Source organism: Lathyrus oleraceus, chromosome 2, assembly GCF_024323335.1.
Source record: "Lathyrus oleraceus cultivar Zhongwan6 chromosome 2, CAAS_Psat_ZW6_1.0, whole genome shotgun sequence".
NCBI classification, from domain to species: Eukaryota; Viridiplantae; Streptophyta; class Magnoliopsida; order Fabales; family Fabaceae; genus Lathyrus; species Lathyrus oleraceus.
The window spans coordinates 435,197,316-435,221,475 of NC_066580.1; positions in this window are offsets into that span (position 1 = coordinate 435,197,316).

Here is a 24,160-nt window from a genome sequence, read left to right on the forward strand (position 1 = left end):
AAGCTTTTGATAAGAAGGTCAGACCTCGAGTGTTTAGAGAAGGTGACCTTGTGCTCAAGAAGATTTTGACATTCAAGCCAGATTCTAGAGGAAAATGGACTTCCAATTATGAAGGACCATATGTTGTTAAGAGAGCCTTTTCAGGCGGCACATTGATTCTTACAACAATGGATGGTGAAGAGTTCACTCGTCCTATGAACGCAGATGCAGTCAAGAAATACTTCGCCTAAAAAAATATATATAAAGAACAGCTCGCTAAGTTGAAAACCCGAAAGGGCGACTTAGGAAAAAATGAGCGTCTCGGTGGATTAAAAATCCGAAAGGGCGATCCAGACAAAAATTAGAGACATAAAACAGAAAGAATTTCCCGATAAGTTAAGTACCCCACCTTGGGGCAACTTATGCAAAAATTAGGGATTATAGCAAGTAGCTGCATTATGCTGATCTTCAAGGTTTTGAAGATTTGATTGAGCACAAGGGTTGACATCAGTTCATCCCCAGTAGCGGTCAAGAGTGTAACAACCCAATTTTAGTAATTATTTCTTATACTATTATTATTATATTTTATTTTATTTATTTAGAGTGTTAATTAATTAATTGGTTGTTAGGTAGTAATAATCGATTATATTAATTAATTTGGTGTGTTAATTAATTATTTAGTTGATATGAGATATAATTGAATAATTAATTATATTAATTAACTTGGTAGGTATATGGTGTTAGTTTAATTTAATTGAACTAATTAGAGATATTTAAATATTAGGTCTTATTGGGCCTATTAATTAAATTGGAGGTATCACTCTTTAAGCCCAAATATAATACTATATATAAGAGGTAGGAGAGTGAGAATTATGATTCATTTGATCATTTGAGGCAATAGAGAAAGAGAAGAAGAAAAGTAAGGAGAAGAGGGGAAGACCAAGAGAGGAGCTCGGGTTTCCAGAAAATTGAAGAGGTAAGGGGGGAATCCTTATTATTATGGATTAGTATGATTGGGTCAATGGATAGATGTATGTTTAGGTTAAAATCCCTAATTTTGTATGGTCGTTTGAAATTGTTAGGTTGATGAGTATTCTCGATTTGTGGTGATTTGATGGTGTTAAAACTGTAAATTAATGTATATACTTAGAGTATTGTATGAGTTATAATTTTCTGAACGTTTGGATTTTTACGGAATCGAAATCGGAGGTTCGAAAGTCCTCCAACGATGAAAAATGCAAAAAAATTCTGATTCTGTTTTATAGTAACCGGTTACTCACCGAGCGTTAACCGGTTACTTGCTTAAAAATCTGTTAATTCTGTTTTACAGTAACCGGTTACTCACCAAGCGTTAACCGGTTACTTGCTCAAAAATCTGTTAATTCTGTTTTACAGTAACCGGTTATTCACCGAGCGTTAACCGGTTACCACTGTTGAAAAATGAAAAATTGAGATTTTAAAAGTTGTATTCGTTTTGAAATGCAATCTAATTATACGTATTTGATAATTATCCTATATTTGTGAATGATATATTGTTATGAATGTGTATATGTACCATTAATGGATAATTTATAGAGTTGAATTATGGTTATATGTGGAATGATTAAGATGGTAGAGATGATCTTAATTGCATATTATGTGAATGATGTATTTGTTATGAATGTGTATATGTACCATTGGTGGATAATTCATAGAGTTGAATTATGGTGATATGTGGAATGTTAAGATGGTAGAGATGATCTTAATTGCATATGTATTGGTATTTGTACATTCATTCATGGCATGGTTGGCTTCATAGTGGAAGCGGTGAAACTGTGGGTTCACATGGTAGCACACGTTGATCCTAAATTGGAAATAGGCGTGGTAGTAGACGGTGATCCTTAATTGGAAGTAGACGTAGCACACGTTGATCCTTAATTGGAAATAGGCGTGGTAGTAGACGGTGATCCTTAATTGGAAATAGACGTAGCACACGTTGATCCTTAATTGGAAATAGGCGTGGTAGTAGACGGTGATCCTTAATTGGAAATAGACGTAGCACACGTTGATCCTTAATTGGAAATAGGCGTGGTAGTGGCTTTGATCTTGTCTGGATCGGAAGCGTGGCTTGGATTCTAGATATTGAATCGGAAAGCGGTGAAACGTTGGGTTCACATTGAGGTACCGCATGCATAGAGTCACATGTCTTGCATTGAGTCACATTAGAGTTATGTGATAATTGAGTGTATGCATTGTTGTGATTGTGATGTGTGTATGAGATATGGTAATTGAATTTGGTGATGTTTGAGTTCATAACTTGGCAAAATATGTGATTATGTGATAATTGTAGTTATGTGTATTTTTGGGAATCTAGTATTGGATTTTAATATTGTACTCCTTGAGTTTTGATGGATGTTTGAAACATGTGAAATAAATTTTGATGAATATTATTTACATGGTTATACGAAGTGTGATGAATTCCTTTAATTGTTGATTTAATCATTGTGCCTTATTATACTTCTTCAAATGATTTGAATTCTCACCCTTTCTGTTTGAATGTTACCTTTACATGGGTATCGTGCAAATACTCCAGAGTAGTATTGCTGAAGTAAGTGGACGGTAGCTCGCTCGAGATTAGTCGAAGAGTTTCCGTGTTTTAGTTTGAAGACTAGGTAATGAGTCAATGCTTTGGTCATGTAACACTGGGTAGATTAGTAGTATTGAAATCATATCTTATTTGGATATGCATTATGTTATTACTTGTTTTATTTTATCTTGAGGTGATTGTTGAGAGATGATCATGGTATGGGACATGGATCATTTTATGAAATACATGAGTGTTCATTATTTTCCGCTGCGAACGCATATGCTTGAATATTCATGATAAGTGAGATGTGTTATTTTAAATGACCAGGTGTATTGTATATTGATGATGAATGAGGTTTGGTTTTTGAAAGCTTTTAGTTTTCGAAAACGTCGATGTGACGCCCTTTTGTTTATATGCGTGCTTATTTACTCTGATTATATGTTAAGTATTTTGGGGTAGAAAAAGGGGTGTTACAAAGAGCATAGTGGATATCGAGAGTTGGTAGAAGGATTAAGGATCATTTGTATTCAATGTAACCCTTTTCCATGTAAACTACCATTTTCAACTTTGTAAGAATCTATGGAGTCTTGTCATTTACAGACTACCATCCTATCAAATAAAGTTGAGCTTTTATCCAATTATTTCTACTCTTATTTACTTCAGCCAATAGTTTTAAATTTTATTATGATCATTTTGAAGTAATTTTTTTTAATCAAAATCAGTTTTTTTAAATATATATTAAAGCAAGAATTTTTCAAAGCAATTAAAATGAATATCAACAGTATTTCGATGGATAGCAAGTCCTTAAGTGCGAAACATCAGAGGTTCCCCAAGCAGTTAACCCTTCGGGTATCCCTAGACGTTTGTGTTGATTCAGTTCCTCGGCGGAGTGTTTGATCCCCAATGGAATTTCGTTCCTTGTCCCCAGCTGAGTTGGTTGATTCAGATACCCTGTAGCGTGTTGTTGTTCCCAACAGAGTTTCGGCCTTCCCCAGCGGAGTTCGTATTTCCTCAGCAGGGTTGATCTTCAGAGATGGTTAATCTTCCCTAATATATCGCATTGGTTTCCCTACCAATCGCCATTCAACTTGCTCCCAGTCAGAGTTTCCTCCTGGTTTCTGAGCAGCTTTTGTTATGATTGTTCTCTGTAGGGTTGTCACCCATTTTTATGGTGTTGACCTAAAATTCCCTACAAACTCGAGGTCTCTTTCCTCAGCATATCTCCTCCTTCCCCATTTAGGGTTGAGCGTTTTTTATTGTTGATCTCTCTGTTCTCCAGTAGTTGTCTCCATATTTTGTGGATTGACCGAGGATTGTACCGATGGTTCAAATTTTTTGTGACACCTTTGTATCCTTTGTGATCGTTTTGTCAGCATAATCATCATATACACATATACATATACATTCATGTAAATTCATAATATCATATCCTGCATCTTCATATTTGATTTGTTTGAGATTCTTATTCTCTATTATGGTGGTATTTTATCCCCATACCAAATCTGGTGTCTGTCCTTTTTAAATTACAGAGTGTTAGCCCCTTAAGCAGAAAGACTTTAACCTTTCTTCCACTGAGTTTGTTTCCTCGTGGATGATTATTATTTCAGTTTCCTCCCTAGTTGATTATCTAGATGGAATTACTCCCCTTGAGTTATGTCCTCATTGGGTTGAGTCTTGATTGACCATTTTCTTTCTAACTCTTACCTAGATAGATGCTTTGGTCCCCTGAGAGTCTATTACCCAATAACTGGTAATATTCTTCTTAGTTTGCAGTTTGTTACTTCTTGCCCAATACCCGACAAAAATACCCTTTTTTCCCCTCAGTAGAGTCCAAAGTGGGTCTATTCCCCAGGAAGTATATCCTTGATATGTTCATCCTAACCGGTGACAGATATCTTTCTTTCCCCTGCCTAAGTCTATCCTTGATATGTTCACTTTAACCAGTGACGGATATTCTCATTTTTGGTATTCTACCCAGTAAAAAGGTAGTTGTAATCCCTATTTTGTTCCTCAAAGAGCTAATCCTTGATATGTTCATCTTAATCGATGACGGGTTTTCTTCTCCTTGTGGTTTTCTACCCAGTAACCGGTAGTTGTAAATCCTACTTTTCCCCTGTGTGGAGTCTATCCTTGATATGTTCATCTTAACCGGTGACGGATTTTCTCTTCTATGGTATTCTATCCAGTAACTGATAGATATAATCCCTATTTTTGCTCCTCATCAGAGTCGATCCTTGATATGTTCATCCTAACCGATGACAGGTCTTCTCTTTGATTGGTTTTCTACCTAGTAACCGGTAGTTGTAAATCCTACTTTGTCCCATATTCAGAGTCTATCCTTGATATGTTCATCCTAACCGGTGACAGATTTTCTCTCTGATGGTTTTCTATCTAGTTTTCGATAGATGTAATTCCTACCCTTTTTGTTCAGTTGGTATATCCTTGATATGTTCATCCTAACCGATGACGGGTATCCTCCTTGACATTTCCAAGCAAGTTTATCCTTTATATGTTCATCTTAACCGGTGATAGATTTTCTTCCCTGTCGAGTTTATCCTTGATATGTTCATCCTAACTGATGACGGATACTCACACTCTTGGTCTTCTGCCCAGTAACTGGTAGTTGTAAATCCTATTTTCTGCATTTTTTTCCCACCAAGGCTATTCTTACCCAGTAACCGGTAATGAATTTCCCCTCCTGGCGATCCTCAGCGAGTCATCCTTGATATGTTCATCCTAACCGATGACGGATGTTCTCTATGTCAGATCTTTATTATCTCCTTACCCAGTAATAGGTAGTGGATAATATATTTCTGCTCCTCCTGTGTTGAAGTTTATCTTCCCCAGTTGAGTTGAGTGCGCATTTCCTTAGTGAAATCGCTTTTCCCCTGCATGATTCAAGTATTTCAGTTTTATCCTGACTTACTCGTATCCCCTGCAGATGTTATTAGCTCCCCGACTGAGTCTTTTCCATGTTTGCATGGAATCCCTCGAGTCCCCCCAGTAGTTATAAGTCGTAGCCTGACCTATGCATAACCCCTTTTACCCCCCCCCCCCCCCCAGAGTCTCTGTCTCCCCAGGGAGTTTTCCTTACGGAATGCATTGTGCTCCTGCGGATTTTCGGTCTCTCTGATTTCTTTTTCCTTTGTGGCGATACTTCCCCACAGAGCATTAATTTTTGCATTCATGTCATATGCATCATGATGTCTCTTAGGGACCAAAATTTGTTCCTCTATGTTGTTATTTAAGCCCATTCTACTGAGTCGAGCCGAAGATTTTAACCTTCACCTCCTCAGTTAGAATGTCCTTAAATAGGGGCAGCTGTAAGACCCCAATTTTGACCCTAAGATCCCTCATGCAATTTCATCATAAGCATTAGCATTGAGATCATACCTTGGAATTCTCCTTACCCCTCCTTCATTGGGTTTGTTTCGGGAAAGATCACCAAGCACTATATGATTGTATCATACTTGTATATTATCATATTTTACTAACCAAAATACCAAAAATATGTCTTTGCATTTGCCTAACTCTTTTGTAGGTAGGGCATGATCTCCATTAATCTATAGTTCATATATAGGGTTTGAGACCCTCATCACAAAGAGAACAACCATGGATTGATACAAGAATGATTATGAGCATCATATATGAGTCCCAATGATTTCTACATGTTATATTGATCAAGTTTTCTTCAAGAGTTTGAGGGTGATTTGCATTGGAAACCCTAGTTTGACTAGGTATCTTGAGTAACTTCTCCAACAAGATATCTCACCAATTGATCAAATTTCTCAAGGGAAACTTCAAAATTCATCATCTTATGCATATATTATCTACCATGAGCCTATAAAGTCAAGAGAATTGGAAGTTAGCAAGTTGGTTGATGGTGGTTGGCCAGATGAATTCATCTGATCAAAACTAGGTCTCCCTAGACCCTATCTCCTGCAATTTTCACCATATAAAAATGATTCCAAGAGTAAACTTACTCTAGATGACATTCCAAACAACTTTCATGTTGAGACCTAGAGCTAGTGTTTCTTGGAAAATCATTTTCTACGTGGAAACATTATAGGTCATTTTGTCTAAACCCTAATTTGAAAGTCAACTTCCCAAGGACATAACTTGCTCAATTTTTATGATATGAAAGATTTACAAGTTGCACAATAAAATTCAATGTGTCTACTTTAACTTTTATGTTTGGAGTGGGAGATAATTCAACTTTTTTGAGCATGTGATATGAGTTTACATTATAGGTCACTTTTGACCTATACCATTGATCAAGTGATTTTTCCAAACTTCAAAAATGCATAACTCTATCATTTCAAATCCAAATGACATGAAATCGGTGACCATTTTGAATGTCTTTGAAAGAGATACAACTTTGATGAAGACACTTTTCTCATTTGAAGCTCATATAAAAAGTTAAGCTAGGTGGAACATTTAGACATATGGCTTGACACTTAGAAACTTTTTGACATGTCAAAAATTTCCAAACTTCCACCTCAAATTTCTTCATGATACAAACTCCAAATGGAAAAGTGTTGAACATGAAAGTTATTCCTCTTGATCTCACCTTTCTAAAGAGCTCAAATTCATCCATTTTGGACAAGGAATGCATAGGCTGCGCATGGCATGAATATGATGTCATCACTTGGCAAGAATCAAACTTCAAATCTTCACACACACTTGCCTTGCAATCCAAGTTGAATTCAGACTATCTCATACTCATTTGTGGACTTAGGGCAATGATTTTATAGGCCTATGCGCGCCCATGCACCCATGCATCACCAATGACCAAATTTGGAAAGTGGATTTCAAGTGTGCAAAAAGCAATGGATTCAGCTATAAATAGAGCCTCATATGCTCATCATTTCACACACATTCGCTCCAGCTTTGATTCCCTACCTCTAACCCTGGATAATTCTGAGAAATTCACTTGAATTTGAGTTTGAATTTCCACTGTTTTGAAATTCAAAACTCCAGGGATCCACAACCTTTTGAGCATTATGCTATGTCTCAAACATGCATTAACACCAAAATTCTATTGCCCGACCTCAAATAGTTGTGACTTCTACATAAGTCCAATTATGATTGCTTAACATAGCGCTAAATTTGTGACACAAAAGGCATAAGCATTCTAGTTAGTAAGATTGTAAGTCTCGCCTCTTTCATGGTATTGTGTGGAAACTTGGCCTTTTTTCCTTTCTTTGGAAGATGTCTTGGTTCAAGGATCCATGCTTGTGATAAGTGGGTTGAGTTTTCTCCAAAGAATGTCTTAAAATGAAAAGCAAAAGCAAAGCAATACTAACTTCTAACCTATTAACTACTAACTTTTAATTTCAAGCCCTTTACTTTAATGCCATTTGATTCTAACTTTTATTCATTTGCCATTGTTCATATCATTCTAATTGTTTATGTTAATGCAATTTTCACTTTGTCCATTTGGACCATATTGTGTGATATATATTTTTTGTGTATACTTTGTTGGTTTGTATGGTCTTTGACCATTAATGTACATAATAACAACAAAAACCCTAAAAAACTTTTGAGTGGACGGTTGGCTTGATCTTGGACAAATGGACTTAGAATTTAGGCAACATTCTTATGCTAAAGGACTTGGCCAATGCCAACCTATTGAGAAACCAGATGCTTGCAATTTGAAACTTCATCTGATACATCATTCAAGATCCCTTTGAGTTCATCTGCAACATGATCATTGTGAAGCTGTTATTTTGAACCTGTGACTTGTGGAATTCATCTGTTACATGGGCTACTTTGAAGAAGATCATGGAATGGATAAGCTTGGATGTAGCCATCTTTATTTGATGCCTTTCTCTTCAAGATAATATAATTGTGCATTTGTGTGTTGCTTGATTCTAAAAGTCCAAGGGAATTCAGGGTTTCTATTGACATTCTTGTCTATTTGATTGCTACCCATTTGGTCATATATTTTCAACTTTAAACTTTTAATTTTTGTACATAGGATAGTCTCTTCATCTTCTCCCAATTTATTTAATTTCAAAATCTCTTTCTCCATTTTTCAAAATCTTCTTTGTGTGAACTACTTTTGTTCTAAACTTTGACCACTTTGAAGAAAGATAGAAACTTTGGCCTTATGCCATTGCATTTTCAAACTTCTTTTCTTAAATCAAACTTGTAAATAAACTTGACTATACTTGACTTAAACTTTCAAAAAAGCCAAAAAGAACTAACTCATTCAAACCATTTTAGGCCTTTGTGCCTTTCAAACTTAAATTTGTTAAAAGCAATGCATCCACTTTGAAATTTGTATCACGAACTACGAGGTTATGATCCCTCATTTTTTATGTTGGTACGTAGGCACAAGACCGAAGGTCTTGTCAAACACAAAAATATAATTAATAAATTCTTTTCTCATCCCCCTATTCTATTTGTTTGTAAACATCACTTTATACCAAGTACATATGCACACAAAAAGGGCTCTCTAGGAGTACCTAGGACACTTTGGGTGCTAACACCTCCCCTCTGTGTAACCAACCCCCTTACCTGTAATCTATGACATTTTATTAGTTTTGATTTGAAAACTTCTTAATTTTTGGGTTTTGTTCGTACCTTTTCCCTTTTCCCTTGGAAACAATAAAAGCGCGGTGGCCGCTCTTGTTATTTGATCTCTAGCTTATCCATAGCTTGATATGTTCATCTTAACCAATGACAGATTTCCTCTTCTTTGCAGTCTTTTGCCCAGTAACCGGTAGTTGTAAATCCTGCTTCCCCTCAGAGTCTATCCTTTATATGTTCATCTTAACCGATAGCAAATATTCTCTTTCCGGTTTTCTATCCAGTAGCCGATAGATATAATTCCTACTTTTTCAGGCAGTTTATCCTTGATATGTTCATCTTAATTGGTGACGGATATCCTTCCTAATGTCCCCAAGTGAGTCTATCCTTGATATGTTCATCTTAACCGATGATGGATATTCTTCCCCTTTGAGTCTATCCTTGATATGCTCACTTTAATCAGTGACGAATATTCTCTTCCTTTGCGGTCTTCTGCCCAGTAACCGGTAGTTGTAAATCCTATTAGACTTTTCCCCAGGAGGTTATTCTTACCCAATAACTGGTAATGAAAACACCTTCTGTTTTGCCCAGCGAGTCATCCTTGATATGTTTACCCTAACCGGTAACGGATGTCCTCCCTGACAGATTTTGTTATCCCCTTACCTAGTAACCAGAAGTGGATAATATACTTCTATTACTCCTGTATTGAAGATCATTTCTTCCCCAATTGAGTCTGAGTGCGTATTTTCTCAGCGAGATCGCCATTTTCTATTTGATTCGAGTATTTCAGCTTTGTTCTGATCTACCTGTTGCTCCTGCAGATATTCCTTTTATTCCCCGGCTGAGTCTTTCTATTGATTTATTTTCATGGAATCCCTCGAGTCCTCCAACAGTTTTAAAGTCGTAGCCTAGCCTTCGCACAACCTTTTTCCCTCAGAGTCTCTATCTCCCCAGTAAGTTTCCCTCGTGGAATGCATTATGCTTCTGTGGACTTTCAGTCTCTCCGGATTCTTTTCCTTTATGGCAACATATTCCCCATATAGATTGTTTTAACATTCATATCATATGCATCATGAGGTCTCTTAGGGACCAAAATTTGCTTTTATATGTTGTTATTTAAGTCCATTCTACTGAGTCGATGCGAAGATTTTAACCTTCACCTCCTCAGCTAGAACGTCCTTAAATAGGGGCAGCTATAAGACCCCAATTTCGACCCTAAGATCCCTCATTCTATCTTATCATATGCATTAGCATTGGGATTACAACTTGGCATCCTCCTTACCCCCATTCATTGGGTTTGCATTGGGAGAGATCATCAAGCACACTTGATTGTATCATACTTCATTTTTCTTTGTTTACTAACCAAAATACCAAAAATATGTCATTGTATAGCTTAACTCTTTTGTAGGAAGTGCACATGCTCATCTATGCTCTATCAAACTCATATCTAGGGTTTGAGACCCCCAATGCAAGGAACTCAATCAAGAAATAGTTTTCTATGGCTCTAAGTATCATATATGGATCCCTATGATCTTCACATGTTATTTTGATCAAGAAATCATCAAGAGTTTGGAGTTGGTTTGCCTTGGAAACCCTAATTCATTTGGGTATCTTATGTGACTTATTCAACACGTTTCTTCACCAATAGGTCAAATATTTCAAAGGATACTTCACATTTCATCATCTTATGCATATATTATCCTCCACGAGTCCCAAAAGTCAAGAGAATATCAAGCTAGCAAGTTGGTTCATGGTGGTTGACTAGAGGAATTCAACTGGTCAAAATTGGAGTTCCTTAGACCCTATCTCCTACATGTTTTGTCATATAAAAATTATTCCAAGAGAAACTTTACTCTAGATGACATTACAAACAACTTTCATGTTTAGGTCAAGATCTAATTTTGCTTGTAAAGTCATTTTTTATGGTGAAAGATTATAGGTCATTTTGTCTAAACCCTAATTTAGAGGTTAACTTCCCAAGACCATAACTTGCTCAATTTTTATGAGATGAAATCCATTAAAGTTGCATGATCAAATTAAATATGTCTACTTAAAATTTTATGTTTGAAGGAAGTGAAAATTCAACTTTAAAATACATGTGATAAAGGGAAACATTATAGGTCATTTTGGGCCAATACCATTGAACAAGTGATTTTCCTCAACTTCTAAAATGCATAACTACTTCATGTTAAATCCAAATGAGGTCAAATTTGTGACCAATTTTAAGGAATTTGAGATAACTACAACTTTGATGAAGGCACGGTTTTCATTTGAAGTCCATAGAAAAAGTTACTCAAGGTGGAAGAAGTGAACATATGGCTTGGTACTTAGATTTTTTTGTTGATATGTTTGATTTTCCAAACTTCCACCTCAAAATTCATCATGATCCAAGCTTCAAATGAAAAAGTGTTGAACATAAAAGTTGTTCCTCTTGATCTAATCTTTCCAAAAAGTCCAAGTTCATCTTATTTGGACAAAATATGAATGACTTGTGCATGGCTTAAAGTTAAAGGACCATTTGGAAGATTTGAAGTTCCACTTTTCATACACGATTGCATGACCTTTCCACATGATTCTAGTATTGCTTACACATAATTTTGGACCTAAGTGCATCATTTGATGGGCCTATCACATGCCCATGCAAGTGAGATTTCCAACTTTGGCCAAAAATGGAAGTGTGCAATTATCAATCTCCTTGCCTATAAATAGAGGCCCTCTTGCTCAGAATTAAGGACCCTGGAGCGCAAGCTTTGAATCAGCAACCCTAAACCCTCACATTCAATGGATAAGCTTGAAGATTTTATTTGAAAATCGAGTTTGAGTCTCTCACAATATGAGATTGAAGCTCCAAGAGTCCTTCCTTATCTTTGATCCATTTCCACTGCATCAGGCATTTGAAGCGAGGCCAAGCATAATTGAGAGCAAGATCGTGCCAATCTAAAGCTACATTGAAGGTGATTTTCAGAATTTTTCATCTCTTCGACACTCACTCAATTCTCCATTATTCTTGTTGATTTTTGGTTGTCTGAAGTCCTACCAATGTAGGCAACAATATTGAGTTCCTTAGAGGTTAAATCGAAGCAACTCAAATCATGATCCTCAAATTTCAACTCCTTGTATCTTTCTATATACTTTGAGTTAGACAAAATTGAGGCCAGATTCGAGCTAATGAGCATTTTTTCTTTAAATTCATGTCCTCCTTTTTCGTTTTGGTGATGGTTGAGGGTGGACCAATCCGGTGAGGTCCACCGGAGAAGAAGACCAGAGCTCTGGCTCCGGTGATGTGGTGGCATCCTTCTGAACCACATGATCCATTTAATTGTTTTAATTCTGAGCGTCCAAAGTGATTAGCATGCGTGGGGAACATTTGACTAGGGAACACATGGATAACGCGCTCAGATCCACTTGATCTGCCACCTCAATTAATGAGGGAGATCAAGTGGTCCACATTTTTTTGTAATTTCTGATTTTCATTTTAATTGCCTTATTTTCATTAATTCATATTAATTTTAATATTGATCCAAAAAATATGGGGCTTTCTCCAAAAAAATTCAAATATTTTTCTCTTTCATTTTCTGAATTAAAATTATTTTTTGGATCAATATTAATATTTTTTATGATTTAATTGATTTTGTGCATATTTTTAATTGTTTAAAAATACTTTTAAGTTTCCAAAAATTATGAAATTTTTTCTCCAAGGTCCTTTGACCTTGTTTGACCTATGATAAATCTCTTGGCCATTTATTTGGTGTCTTGAGGAGGTTTTAGGTTTTTGATCAACCATAATTTAATTTAATACATTTTTAATTGTTTAATTGTGAAAAAATTATGTTGAGCTATTTCCATTGCCTTGTTGAGTTTGATTGTTGTTGTTGGGCCTTGGTCAAGGTTGATTTTGACTTTGTTGGATTAAAATTATTGGATTTAGGGGATTGATGAAATATACATTTCATCTCCCAAAATGAATGAATGATTTTAATTTGATAAAAGTCCTCCCATGACCAATTTGTCTTTGTCTCATTCCCCCTCCCTCTTCATCTTCAATCCCTTTCTATCCCATCCATTTCATTGACCTATGATATCTCTATATTCTAAGGCTAATTGGTTCATAAACCAATACAAGTATGTATGAGATTAGGTCCACCGTTTTGCCATCTTCTTTTAAGTGTGGTATGTTTTAGGAGTATGGCTTATTATACCATATCTCTAACATGCATTAACACTAACATTTCTATTGCCCGACCTCAAATAGTTGTGACTTCTACATAAGTCCAATTACGATTGCTTAACATAGCGCTAAATTTTGACCCAAAAGCATAACATTCTAGTAAGTGAGATTGTAAGCCTCCCCCCTTTCATGGTATTGTATGGAAACTTAGACCTTTTTCCTTCCTTTGGAAGATGTCTTGGTTCAAGGATCCATGCTTGTGAATTGAGGGTTGAGTGTTCTCCAAAGAATGACTTAAACAACAAAAAAGCAAAAACAATACTAACTTCTAGTCAACTAGCATTTGACTAACTTTTAATTTCAAGCCATTTACTTTTATTCACTTTAAATTCAAGTCTTTTATCATTTGCCATTATTCATACCATTTAACTTGTTTATTTTAATGTCATTTTTACTTTGCTCACTTGAGCCATATGTTGTGATTGTATATACTGGTTTGTGTATTTTGTTTGTGTTTGTGGTCTTAGGACCTTAATGTACATAATAACAACAAAAACTCTTAAAAAATGTTTGTATGGACTATTGGATTTGATCTGAGACTTGGACTTAGGCTAGGCAACATTCCCTATGCAAAGGGACTTGGCCAATGCCAAAATTTTGAAACCAAGTGCTTGTGAATTGAACTTTCATCTGATGCAAGTATTAAGATCCACTTGAGTTCATCTGCTACATAGTCTTGATGAAGTTGTTACTTTGAACCTGTGTCCAATGCCTTATTCTGAGTTATTCAAGGATTATGTCATTTGATGCATGAGAGCTTAAGAAGAAGACTATGAAGTTGCTAGTTTGGATGTGGTTATCTTTATTTGATGCCTTGCTCTTCATCTTGCTATGTGTGTATTGATATGGCTTGATTCTAAAGTCCAAGGGAAAATTGGGTTTCTATATGACATTCTTGTCTATTGGATTACATCCCATTGGTCAGATCTTTTCAACTCTTAACTTTTAAATTTTTGCTTAGGATTAGTCTCTTCATCTCCTTCCCACTTCTTTAATTTCAAATCTCTCCCTCTTTTCAAAATCTTATTTGCTTATGATTTTCTAAACTTAGACTCTTTATTGCAACTTAGAAACTTTGGCCTTATGCCATTGCATTTTCAAACTCTTTTTCTTGATCAAATTTGTAGATGAACTTAACCATACTTGACGTAAAATTTCAAAAGACAAAAAGAATTAACACTCATTCAAAATCTTTTAGGCCTTTTGTGCCTCTTTCAAACTTAAATTTTTGTTAAAAGCAATTCATTCACTTTGAAATTGATACCACGAACTACGAGGTTTTGATCCCTCATTTTATGTTGGTACGTAGGCACAAGTCCGAAGGTCTTGTCAAACACAAAAATATAATTAATGAATTCTTTTCTCATCCCCACACTCTATTTATTGCAACCATGCTTTTATACCAAAACACATGTGTAGCGGGAAATTCATGATAATCAAGCTATTAACAAGCTAGAGATCAAATAACAAGAGTCGCCACCGCGCTTTTATTGTTTCCAAGGGAAAAGGGAAATAGTACGAACAAAACCCAAAAAGTAAGAAGTTTTCAAATAAAAACTAATAAAAGTCAGAGATCACAAGTAAGGGGGTTGGTTACACAGAGGGAAGGTGTTAGCACCCAAAGTGTCCTAGGTACTCCTAGGGAGCCCTTTTTGTGTGCATATGTATTTTGTACAAAGTGATGTTTACAAACAAATAGAATGAGGGAATGAGAAAAGAATTCATTAATTATATTTTTGTGTTTGACAAGACCTTCGGACTTGTGCTTACGTACCAACATAAAAATGAGGGATCAAAACCTCGTAGTTCGTGATACAAATTTCAAAATGGATGCATTGATTTTAACAAAATTTAAGTTTGAAAGGCACATAGGCCTAAAATGGTTTGAATGAGTTAGTTATTTTTGGCTTTTCGAAAGTTTAAGTTAAGTATAGTTAAGTCTATTTACAAGTTTGATTTAACAAAAGAAGTTTAAAAATGCAATGGCATAAGGCCAAATTTCTATCTTTTTGCAAAAGTGGTCAAAGTTTAGAACAAAAGTAGTTCACACAAAGAAGATTTTGAAGAATGGAGGGAGAGATTTTGAAGTTAAAGAAATGGGGAGAAGATGAAGAGACTATCCTATGCACAAAATTAAAAGTTTAGAGTTGAAAAGATCTGACCAAATGGGTAGCAATCCAATAGACAAAAAATGTCAATAGAAACCCAGAATTCCCTTGGACTTTTAGAATCAAGCAATACACAAATGCACAATTATATTATCTTGAAGAACAAGGCATCAAATAAAGATGGCCACATCCAAGCTTATCCATTCCATGATCTTCTTCCAAAATAACCCATGTAACAGATGAATTCCATAAGTCACAGGTTCAAAATAACAACTTCACAATGATCATGTTGCAAATGAACTCAGACAGGTCTTCAAAGATGTATCAGATGAATTTTAAATTGCAAGCACTTGGTTCTTCAACAAATTGGCATTGGCCAAGTCCATTAGCATAGGAAGGTTGCCTAGATTCTAAGTCCATTTGTCCAAGGTCAAGCCAACAATCCACTCAAAAGTTTTTTAGGGTTTTTGTTATTATTATGTACATTAATTGTCAAAGACCATACAAATAAGCAAAGTATACACAAACAATATATATCAAACAATATGGTCCAAATGGACAAAATGAAAATTACATTAATATAAACAATTAGAATGATATGAATAATGGCAAATGAAATAAAGTGCTAAAATTAAATTGTATTAAAGTAAAAGCTTGAAATTAAAAGATAGTAGTTAGTAGGTTAGAAGTTAGTGTTGTTTTGATTTTGCTTTTTATTTCAAGACATTCTTTGGAGAACACTCAACCCACTTATTACAAGCATGGATCTTGTAGCGGGGTATTCGTTACCTTTAGATTTATTGACTAAATCAAAAGTAAATCATACAATTCGAGTCGCCACCGCACTTCTATTTATCCAAAGGAAAGGTTAGAAAGCGAACAAAAACCGAGATGTTTTATCAAATCAAAAACTAATAAAAATGTCAGAGATCAGGGTAAGGGGGTTGGTTATGCAATGGGAAGGTTTTAAGCACCCAAAACATCCTAGCTACTCCTAGGGAGCCCTTTTCACAATTGTTGTAAGGTAGGTTGGTATTTGTGAAAATTTGTTTGTGCAAACATGATTGGGGAGATGAGAGAAGAATGTATAAATTTATGTACAATTTTGTGTTTGAATGGATAAACCCACTGCCTACGTACCATCTTAAAAAGATTAGGATCAAAACCTCGTAGTTCGGGGTAAAAATCTCAAAAGAAGTTGGTGAGTTGATTGGTCCCAAAAGCCTTAAGGTCTTTTGTTATCCAAGGGAGAAAACTCAACCTAAAACCACAAATCCACCATGTGAGGATATCTTCAACATGCTAGTGAGGGGTTAACCCTGTAATAAGCATGGAAGACTCATTGTCCATCACTAAGGATATAGGTGAGCATTATATCAACCTCAAGGATAACTCGAACCTAATATCTATTAGTTATGAAAAAGTTTTGGCAAGAAGTGGCTATTGAAACCACAAAAATAATTGAATGTGTTATATTTACCAATGAAAAGTATTTACAAAGTTGGGTCAAACTTGACTTAAGGATTCAATTCAAAATAAATGTTATGAAAAGAAGTTTGGAAAATCAAAAGCATAATGCTTGGGTTTCTAATGTTGAAAACAAATGTTAATGTTTGCACAAAAGTTTTGGCTTGGGTTAGAGTGGAGGGAAGAAGAAGAATGGATAAGGTCCTAAACATACAAAGATGAAGGAAGAGAATTAAAACCACAAATGGAGTTCCCTTCTTGAGATCATAGTGATGATCCAAGTAGCTCCCATCCTTTGGAATAGGCAAGCAAATAAGCAAGTAGCTCAAGCAATCAAGCACACAATCAAACAAAGCTCCTAGGAATCTTCCAATGGCTTTTGTATCTCTCACTTTGGATGTTCATGACAATGGTTCTTCAATTAGGCTCAAGTTGGAATCCCTAGCACAAGAACACACACATCAAAAAGTTCTATAATGCAAACAAAGAATGGGCAAGAGGGGGTTTAGAAATTAGTCCTTTCAAAGTTCTTTTCAAGATTAAGCATTCTAAAGGCATGAGGCCTAGTTGCTCTTTGACATTTATAGCACTCTAAAGGCATGAGGCCTAGTTGCTCTTTGACTCCATTTTGCATAGGGAATGTCCTAAAGTCTAAGTCCTTTTTGTCCATTTGCATTTGGTTCACAAGAATCAAAACAAAACACAAACACAATAGTATATACACAGTTATGTGCTCAAGTGAGCAAAAGACAAATTGCATTAACATAAACATGTGCTCAAGTGAGCAAAGGGCAAAAGCAAATGAATAATATGTACAAGAATATTAAATCGCATTAATGTAAAGTGCAAGAATTAAAAGTTAATGGTCAATAGTTAGAGTTAGAGTGCCATAAGGCAATTTAGCGCTATGTTAAGTAATCGTAAGTGGACTAATGTAGTAGTCACACCTATCTGAGGCCGGTCAATAAAAATATAGGCAACAAACACAAGTTAGAGACCTTGATTAGTGAACCAAGCTCCTACAAGTTGCCATGCCAAAAGAAAATGAGAATGATCTTGTATTGATTTAGGTTTTTTGCTTGATTAAGAAGCAACCTATCCTTAATGCAAAGCCATTCACTTGATCTTTGAATCAAGGAAGGTTAAACCTTTTATATATCAAGGCTAACCACCAATCTTCAACTCATTGATCAAAAAGAAAAAAAAGATGAAGAAGAAGATGAATAAGAATATACATTAATGGAATCAAAATGAAGTAATCAACATACATTGACCAAAGATAGATGAAACAAAGGTCAAACACTAGTAAACAGAAGTAAAATGAAACTTAGAAGTCAAGAAACAAATAAAATATTTTTTGTATTTTTTCAAAATTAAAATAATACTTGAATTAAAATGAACAATTAAAGGTCAAACTTCAAATCCATTTCAAATCAACTTTGAAAAGTCCAAATGGATCATCCTAAGTTCAACAAGGTCAAACAAAGTTTGACAAAAAATTTCAGCATTTTTAAAAACCAGAAACTATTTTTAATTAATTAAAACTGCTTAAAAAATAACCTAATTGAACTAAAATCTCAAATAAATCCCAAATCAATTAATAAATTGATGAGAATATTTTTCATAGATCCATCATCATTCAAATAGATTAAGAAAATATTTTGGTATTTTTTGAATATTAAAAACTATTTAAAATGAATTAAAAATAAACAGAAAAGAGAAAATTCATAAAAAATATCAAATGATAAAATAAAAAATATTAAAAATCATTTTCAGAAACTAGAAATTAAAAGAGAAATAATGCAATTGGTCTCATATTTTTAGGAATTAAAATGAAAGAGTTATGATTTTTTGAAATAAAATGGAATAAACAAAAATAAAAGGAAATTCAGAAAAATGAGAAAAACCACACGCGTTGGATCAATTTCATTAATTGACCTGGCATATCAAACGATCCACATGCGCGCGTCCACCAAAGACCAGAGTCAATGAGAAACATGTGGTATTTAAAAAAGTCATAAAAATGAAGAGTGGAGATTAGATCTGGAGATCAGATCCAAGGGTTGTGGTTTCATCTGGTGCTGGGACGGTGGTGTACACCACCGTCTTCTCCGGCAAGCTCATCAGCGCCGGTGAGAGTTGCAGACAAGGCAAACTCACCCAAACAAGAAGATCTATATACCGTTGGAAAGTTAGGGTGATGTACATCACCCCTGTACCATTGACTTTCACTTTAGATCTCCATGGGAAGAGAAATCAGAGGTGGAAAATGATGGTGTTCAACTGGAACTTAATGGATTTTCAAAATTAAGCATACTATTCAATTGCCTCTGATGAGAGGACTTCAGCCAAGCCAAGAAACACAAGAAACATGCAATAATTAGGGAGTTTCGAAGAAGAAAAGTTTGTGTATCAACCTTGGAAATGTGGATCTGTTGAGCACAATTCTTCACAACTATTGATTGCAGTGTGATCTAGAGATGAAGATGAAGCAAGACCAAGGAATTTTAGGTCTGATAATAAACCAATGAAGTTGAAAATCAGATCTGAAAAATTGAAATGAAAGAGAGAATTCCTTTAGGTATGGTTATGGAATGAGTTTTGCAGCATAACAGGCGCCTTCAGGTTGAAGAATAGTGCATATATGCACCTCTATTTATAGCAATAGGCAAGGCAATGCATGAGAATTATGTGTGCATGAATGAGGAGGGCCTCCATGCATGGGCCTGTACAGGCGCATGGAGGGTCCAAATCTGATTGGTTTGGCAAGCTGAGGTCATAACAAGATGAAATGGACGTGCAAATACAATTGATTTGGAGTGTGCAATCAGTTTTCAAGTGGTTTCCAAAATTGCACCAAAATATTCCCCTCTTCGAAAATGCCTCTTCCAAAAGTAAAACATGGACTTGTGGGTAATGGTTGGAAAGATCTTGACATGAGGATCAATTTTTATGTTGAACAAAACTTCATTTGGAATTGGGAAATTAGTGAAAATTGGTCATAAAGTTCAAGGTGCAAAACATGTGCATGTGAAAATTTCCAAAAATGACCAACTTCAAGCCCTTATGTTTCAGTGATGCAAGCTTCAAATGGAAAAACCTTCAACATCAGAGTTGTAGATAATTTCAAGGAAATAAATTTGGACTCAAATTTTGCATCATTTGCATTTTTCATGAGAAAGTTATGGGCACTTGAAGTTGGACTTTTTCACATTTCAATGCCTTTGGTCCAAAGGGACCTATAATGTTTTGCATTATCACATGTATTTATTTTAGGATTATGAAACTTTGTTCAACATAAAAAATGAAGTAGACATCTTAAAATTTCCAATTAATTTGATCCCATATAAAAATCATAAAAAATGAGTGAGTTAGGTCCTTGGGAAGTTGACCTAAAATTAGGGTTTCAGTCAAAATGACCTATAATGTTTTGAAATGGATGATGACGTTACTAGCTTCAAATAAATTTTTGATGAACATGAAAGTTGTTCATATGGTTCTTAAGAACATTTTTTCTCTTGGGGTCATCTTCATTTGACAAACACATTATAAGTTAGGTCTCAGTAGATTTTGAAATAGTCGGATGGATTGACTGATCAACTTCTCAAGTCCATACCTCAAATCTTGATGAATTGATGATTGAGGACACTCAAATAAGCTTAAATATTCATGAAATGATGAGTGAAAGAACTTCCCTTGATTGTATTTGGTCATGGGTTGAGGTTGCTTCATGAGCAAGGCACAGTTGATGCACAAATGAATTAGGGTTTCCTTGGGAAACAATCCTCAAGCCCTTTGGTTTGCTTTGATCAAATTGACAAATTGAGATACTTGGGAGGCATATATGATGATTGAGAGCCTTGGGAACCATTGTCATGCTTTCTTTCACCTTCACTTGGCCATATCAATGAGCATAGGGTCTCCTAGGAGCCTCAGATCTTATGATTGCTCAAGCTACAAAACAAAATATGTTAGTGACATATTTTTGTACTTTTGGTTAGTAAACAAAATAAGAAAAGCAATAATATACAATTCAAGCATGCTTGGTGGTCTGAAACCAACTCACAAAAATCCCACCCTAGGGTTAAGGAACCAAGATGCTATGATCCTTGAGGCAAGATGCAAATGCCATGACATGATGCCATGAGGGATCTTAGGGTCAAAATTAGGGTCTTACAGATGCCCCTATTTAAGGTCATTCTAGCCGGAGAAGTTAAGGTTAAAATCTTCGTCTCAACGAGGTAGAATGGGCTTAAATAATAACAAAGAGACGAATTTTGGTCCCTAAGAGACCTCATGATGCAAATGTATGCATGCAAAAGTTAATACTCTGTTGGGATATATGTCCACAAAGGAAAAGGAGTCTGGAGAGACTGAAATTCCATATGAGTAATATGATCATAAATGGGACAGAGACTCTAGGAATTCACTGGGGAGTAAAGGGGATAAAATGCGTGAGCAGGTCACGACTTGAGACTTGCTGAGACATGAAGGATTCCATGAAAATAAATCAATGGAAGGACTCGAGCTGACGCAAAGATGCATGTATTGGGGAATATGCCAATACAGTAAAACTATCCACAAAGGATACTTCGGATAAAAATCCGGACTCAGGTGGGGAATCCACTAGGGACTCCGATGGGGAATGTCCAAAGAGGACTCAGCTGAGGAAACAACAAAATGAGGTATTACCGGTTACTGGGTAATAAGCTCAAGGAGACATGTGATCAAGACACCGGTATAAGGGTGAAAGAACAACACGCTCGGGGAGAATGAACAACACGCTTTGGACATTAAAAAATATTTCTAAACAATTAAAAACAAATACAAAATCAATTAATTCATGAAAAATATTAATAATGATCCAAAAAATAATTTTAATTCAGAGTATGAAAGAGAAAAATATTTGAATTTTTTTGGTGAAAGTCCCATATTTTTTGGATCAATATTGAATTTAATATGAATTATTGAAAATAAAGCAAATAAAATGAAAATTAAAATATCAGAAAAAACGTGGACCACTTGATCTCCCTCATTAATTGAGGTGGCAGATCAAGTGGCCAGGAGCGCGCTATCTACCATAGTCCTTAGTCAGCGCGTGGCAACTTTGGTAATCAAAACCAACGCCTAGGATTAAAACAAAATGAATGGATCATGTGGTTCAGAGACTTGCCAATGCATCACCGGAGCCAGAGCTTCGGTCATCTTCTCGGGTGGACCTCACCGGACTGGTCCACCATCAACCATCACAAAAATGAAAAACAAGGACATGATCTTAAAGAAAAAATGGCACTGAGCTCGAATCTGGCCTCAATTCACTCTAACTCCAAGTATATTGAGAGATACATGGAGTTGAAATTTGAGGTATATGAACTGAGTTGCTTCGATTTGACCTTAAAGCAACTCAAACTTCTTGCCTACATTGGTAGGACTTCAGACAACCAAAGAATCAATAGAATTGAGCAAGAATTTGAGAGAATCGAAGAGTTCAAAATTTATGGAAAATACCTTCAATGGAGGTCTGGATTCAACTAATCTTGATCTTGCTTGTGCTTGGTCTCACTCCACTTGCTTGCAGAAGAAGGATTAGATGCTTGAAAGGCTATGGATTCCTGGAGATATGAATTTCAAAACAGTGGAAATTCAACCTCAAATTCAAAAGAATTTCTCAGGCTTATCCTTTGCAAAGTGAGGGTTTGAGATGGGGGATCAAAGCTGGCGTGAATGTGTGTCCATTTCTGAGCAATTGAAGCTCTATTTATAGCCAAAAACAGTTGATAATTGCACACTTCAAATCACTTTCCAATTTTGGCAAATGGTGATGCAAGGGTGCATGGGGGCGCACAGGCCCATGAAATCATTGCTTGAGGTCCACAAATGAATGTTGGATAGTCTGAATTAAGCTTGGATTGCAAGGCAAGTTTGCATTGATGTTTGAAGTGTGATCCTTGCCAAGTGATATCACCCTGTTCATGCCATGCGCAACCTAAGCATTCCTTGTTCAAAATGAATGAATTTGAGCTCTTTGGAAAGGTGAGATCAAGAGGAACAACTTTCATGTTCAACACTTTTTCATTTGGAGCTTGGAACTTGGAGAAATTTGAGGTGGAAGTTTGGAAATTTTTGACATATCAAATTTTTTCTAAGTGTCAAGCCATATGTCTCAATATTCCACCTTGCTTAACTTTTTATGGGAGCTTCAAATGAGAAACGTGTCTTCATCAAAGTTGTATCTATCTCAAATACCTTAAAAATGGTCACCAATTTCATGTCATTTGGATTTGAAATGATAGAGTTATGCATTTTTGAAGTTTGGAAAAATCATTTGATCAATGGTATAGGTCAAAAGTGACCTATAATGTAGCCTCATATCACATGCTCAAAAGAGTTGAATTAGCTCCCAGTACAAACATAAAGGTTGAAGTAGACATACTGAATTTGATTGTGAAACTTTGAAATCTTTCATCTCATAAAAATTGAGCAAGTTATGGCCTTGGGAAGTTGACTTTCAAATTAGGGTTTAGACAAAATGACCTATAATGTTTCAACATAGAAAATGATTTTCCAAGCAAAACTAGCTCTAGGTATCAACATGAAAGTTGTTTATAATGTCATTTAGAGTAAGTTTTTTCTTGGAATCATTTTCATATGGTGAAAATTGTAGGAGATAGAGTCTAGTGAGACCCAGTTTTGATCAGATGAATTCATCTGGCCAACCACCATCAACCAATTTGCTAATTTCCAATTCTCTTGACATTCTAGGTTCATGGTAGATCATATATGCATAAGATGATGAATTTTGAAGTGTCCCTTGAGAAATTTGAGCAATTGGTGAGATAGTTTGTTGGAGAAGTTACTCAAGATACCCAGTCAAACTAGGGCTTCCAAGGCAAATCACCCTCAAACTCTTCATACTTTGCTTGCCGATGCCTATCATTCTGTTCATCTGAGGAATTCTTATAGCGGAGGAATGATTACATGTTACATGTCTATATTGTACAAGTGGTTTATTTCTCACTTGCCTAGGTCTTATGCTTTTTGGGATCTTAAGGATGATTTTTTGTGGTCACAGAATATTATATCGCTCACACATTCATATATTGTTTGATATAGTCGCGACTATGATGGATTTAGTATCGTTGATAGTTATGGAGGATTTTCTGATGTACCTCTTCTTGGTACAAAATGAGGTATCAGTTACAACCCAATCCTATCTCGTCGTCAACTCGGTTATCCAATGAAATATAACCAAAGAATATTTACTTAGAGGGTTTGTTC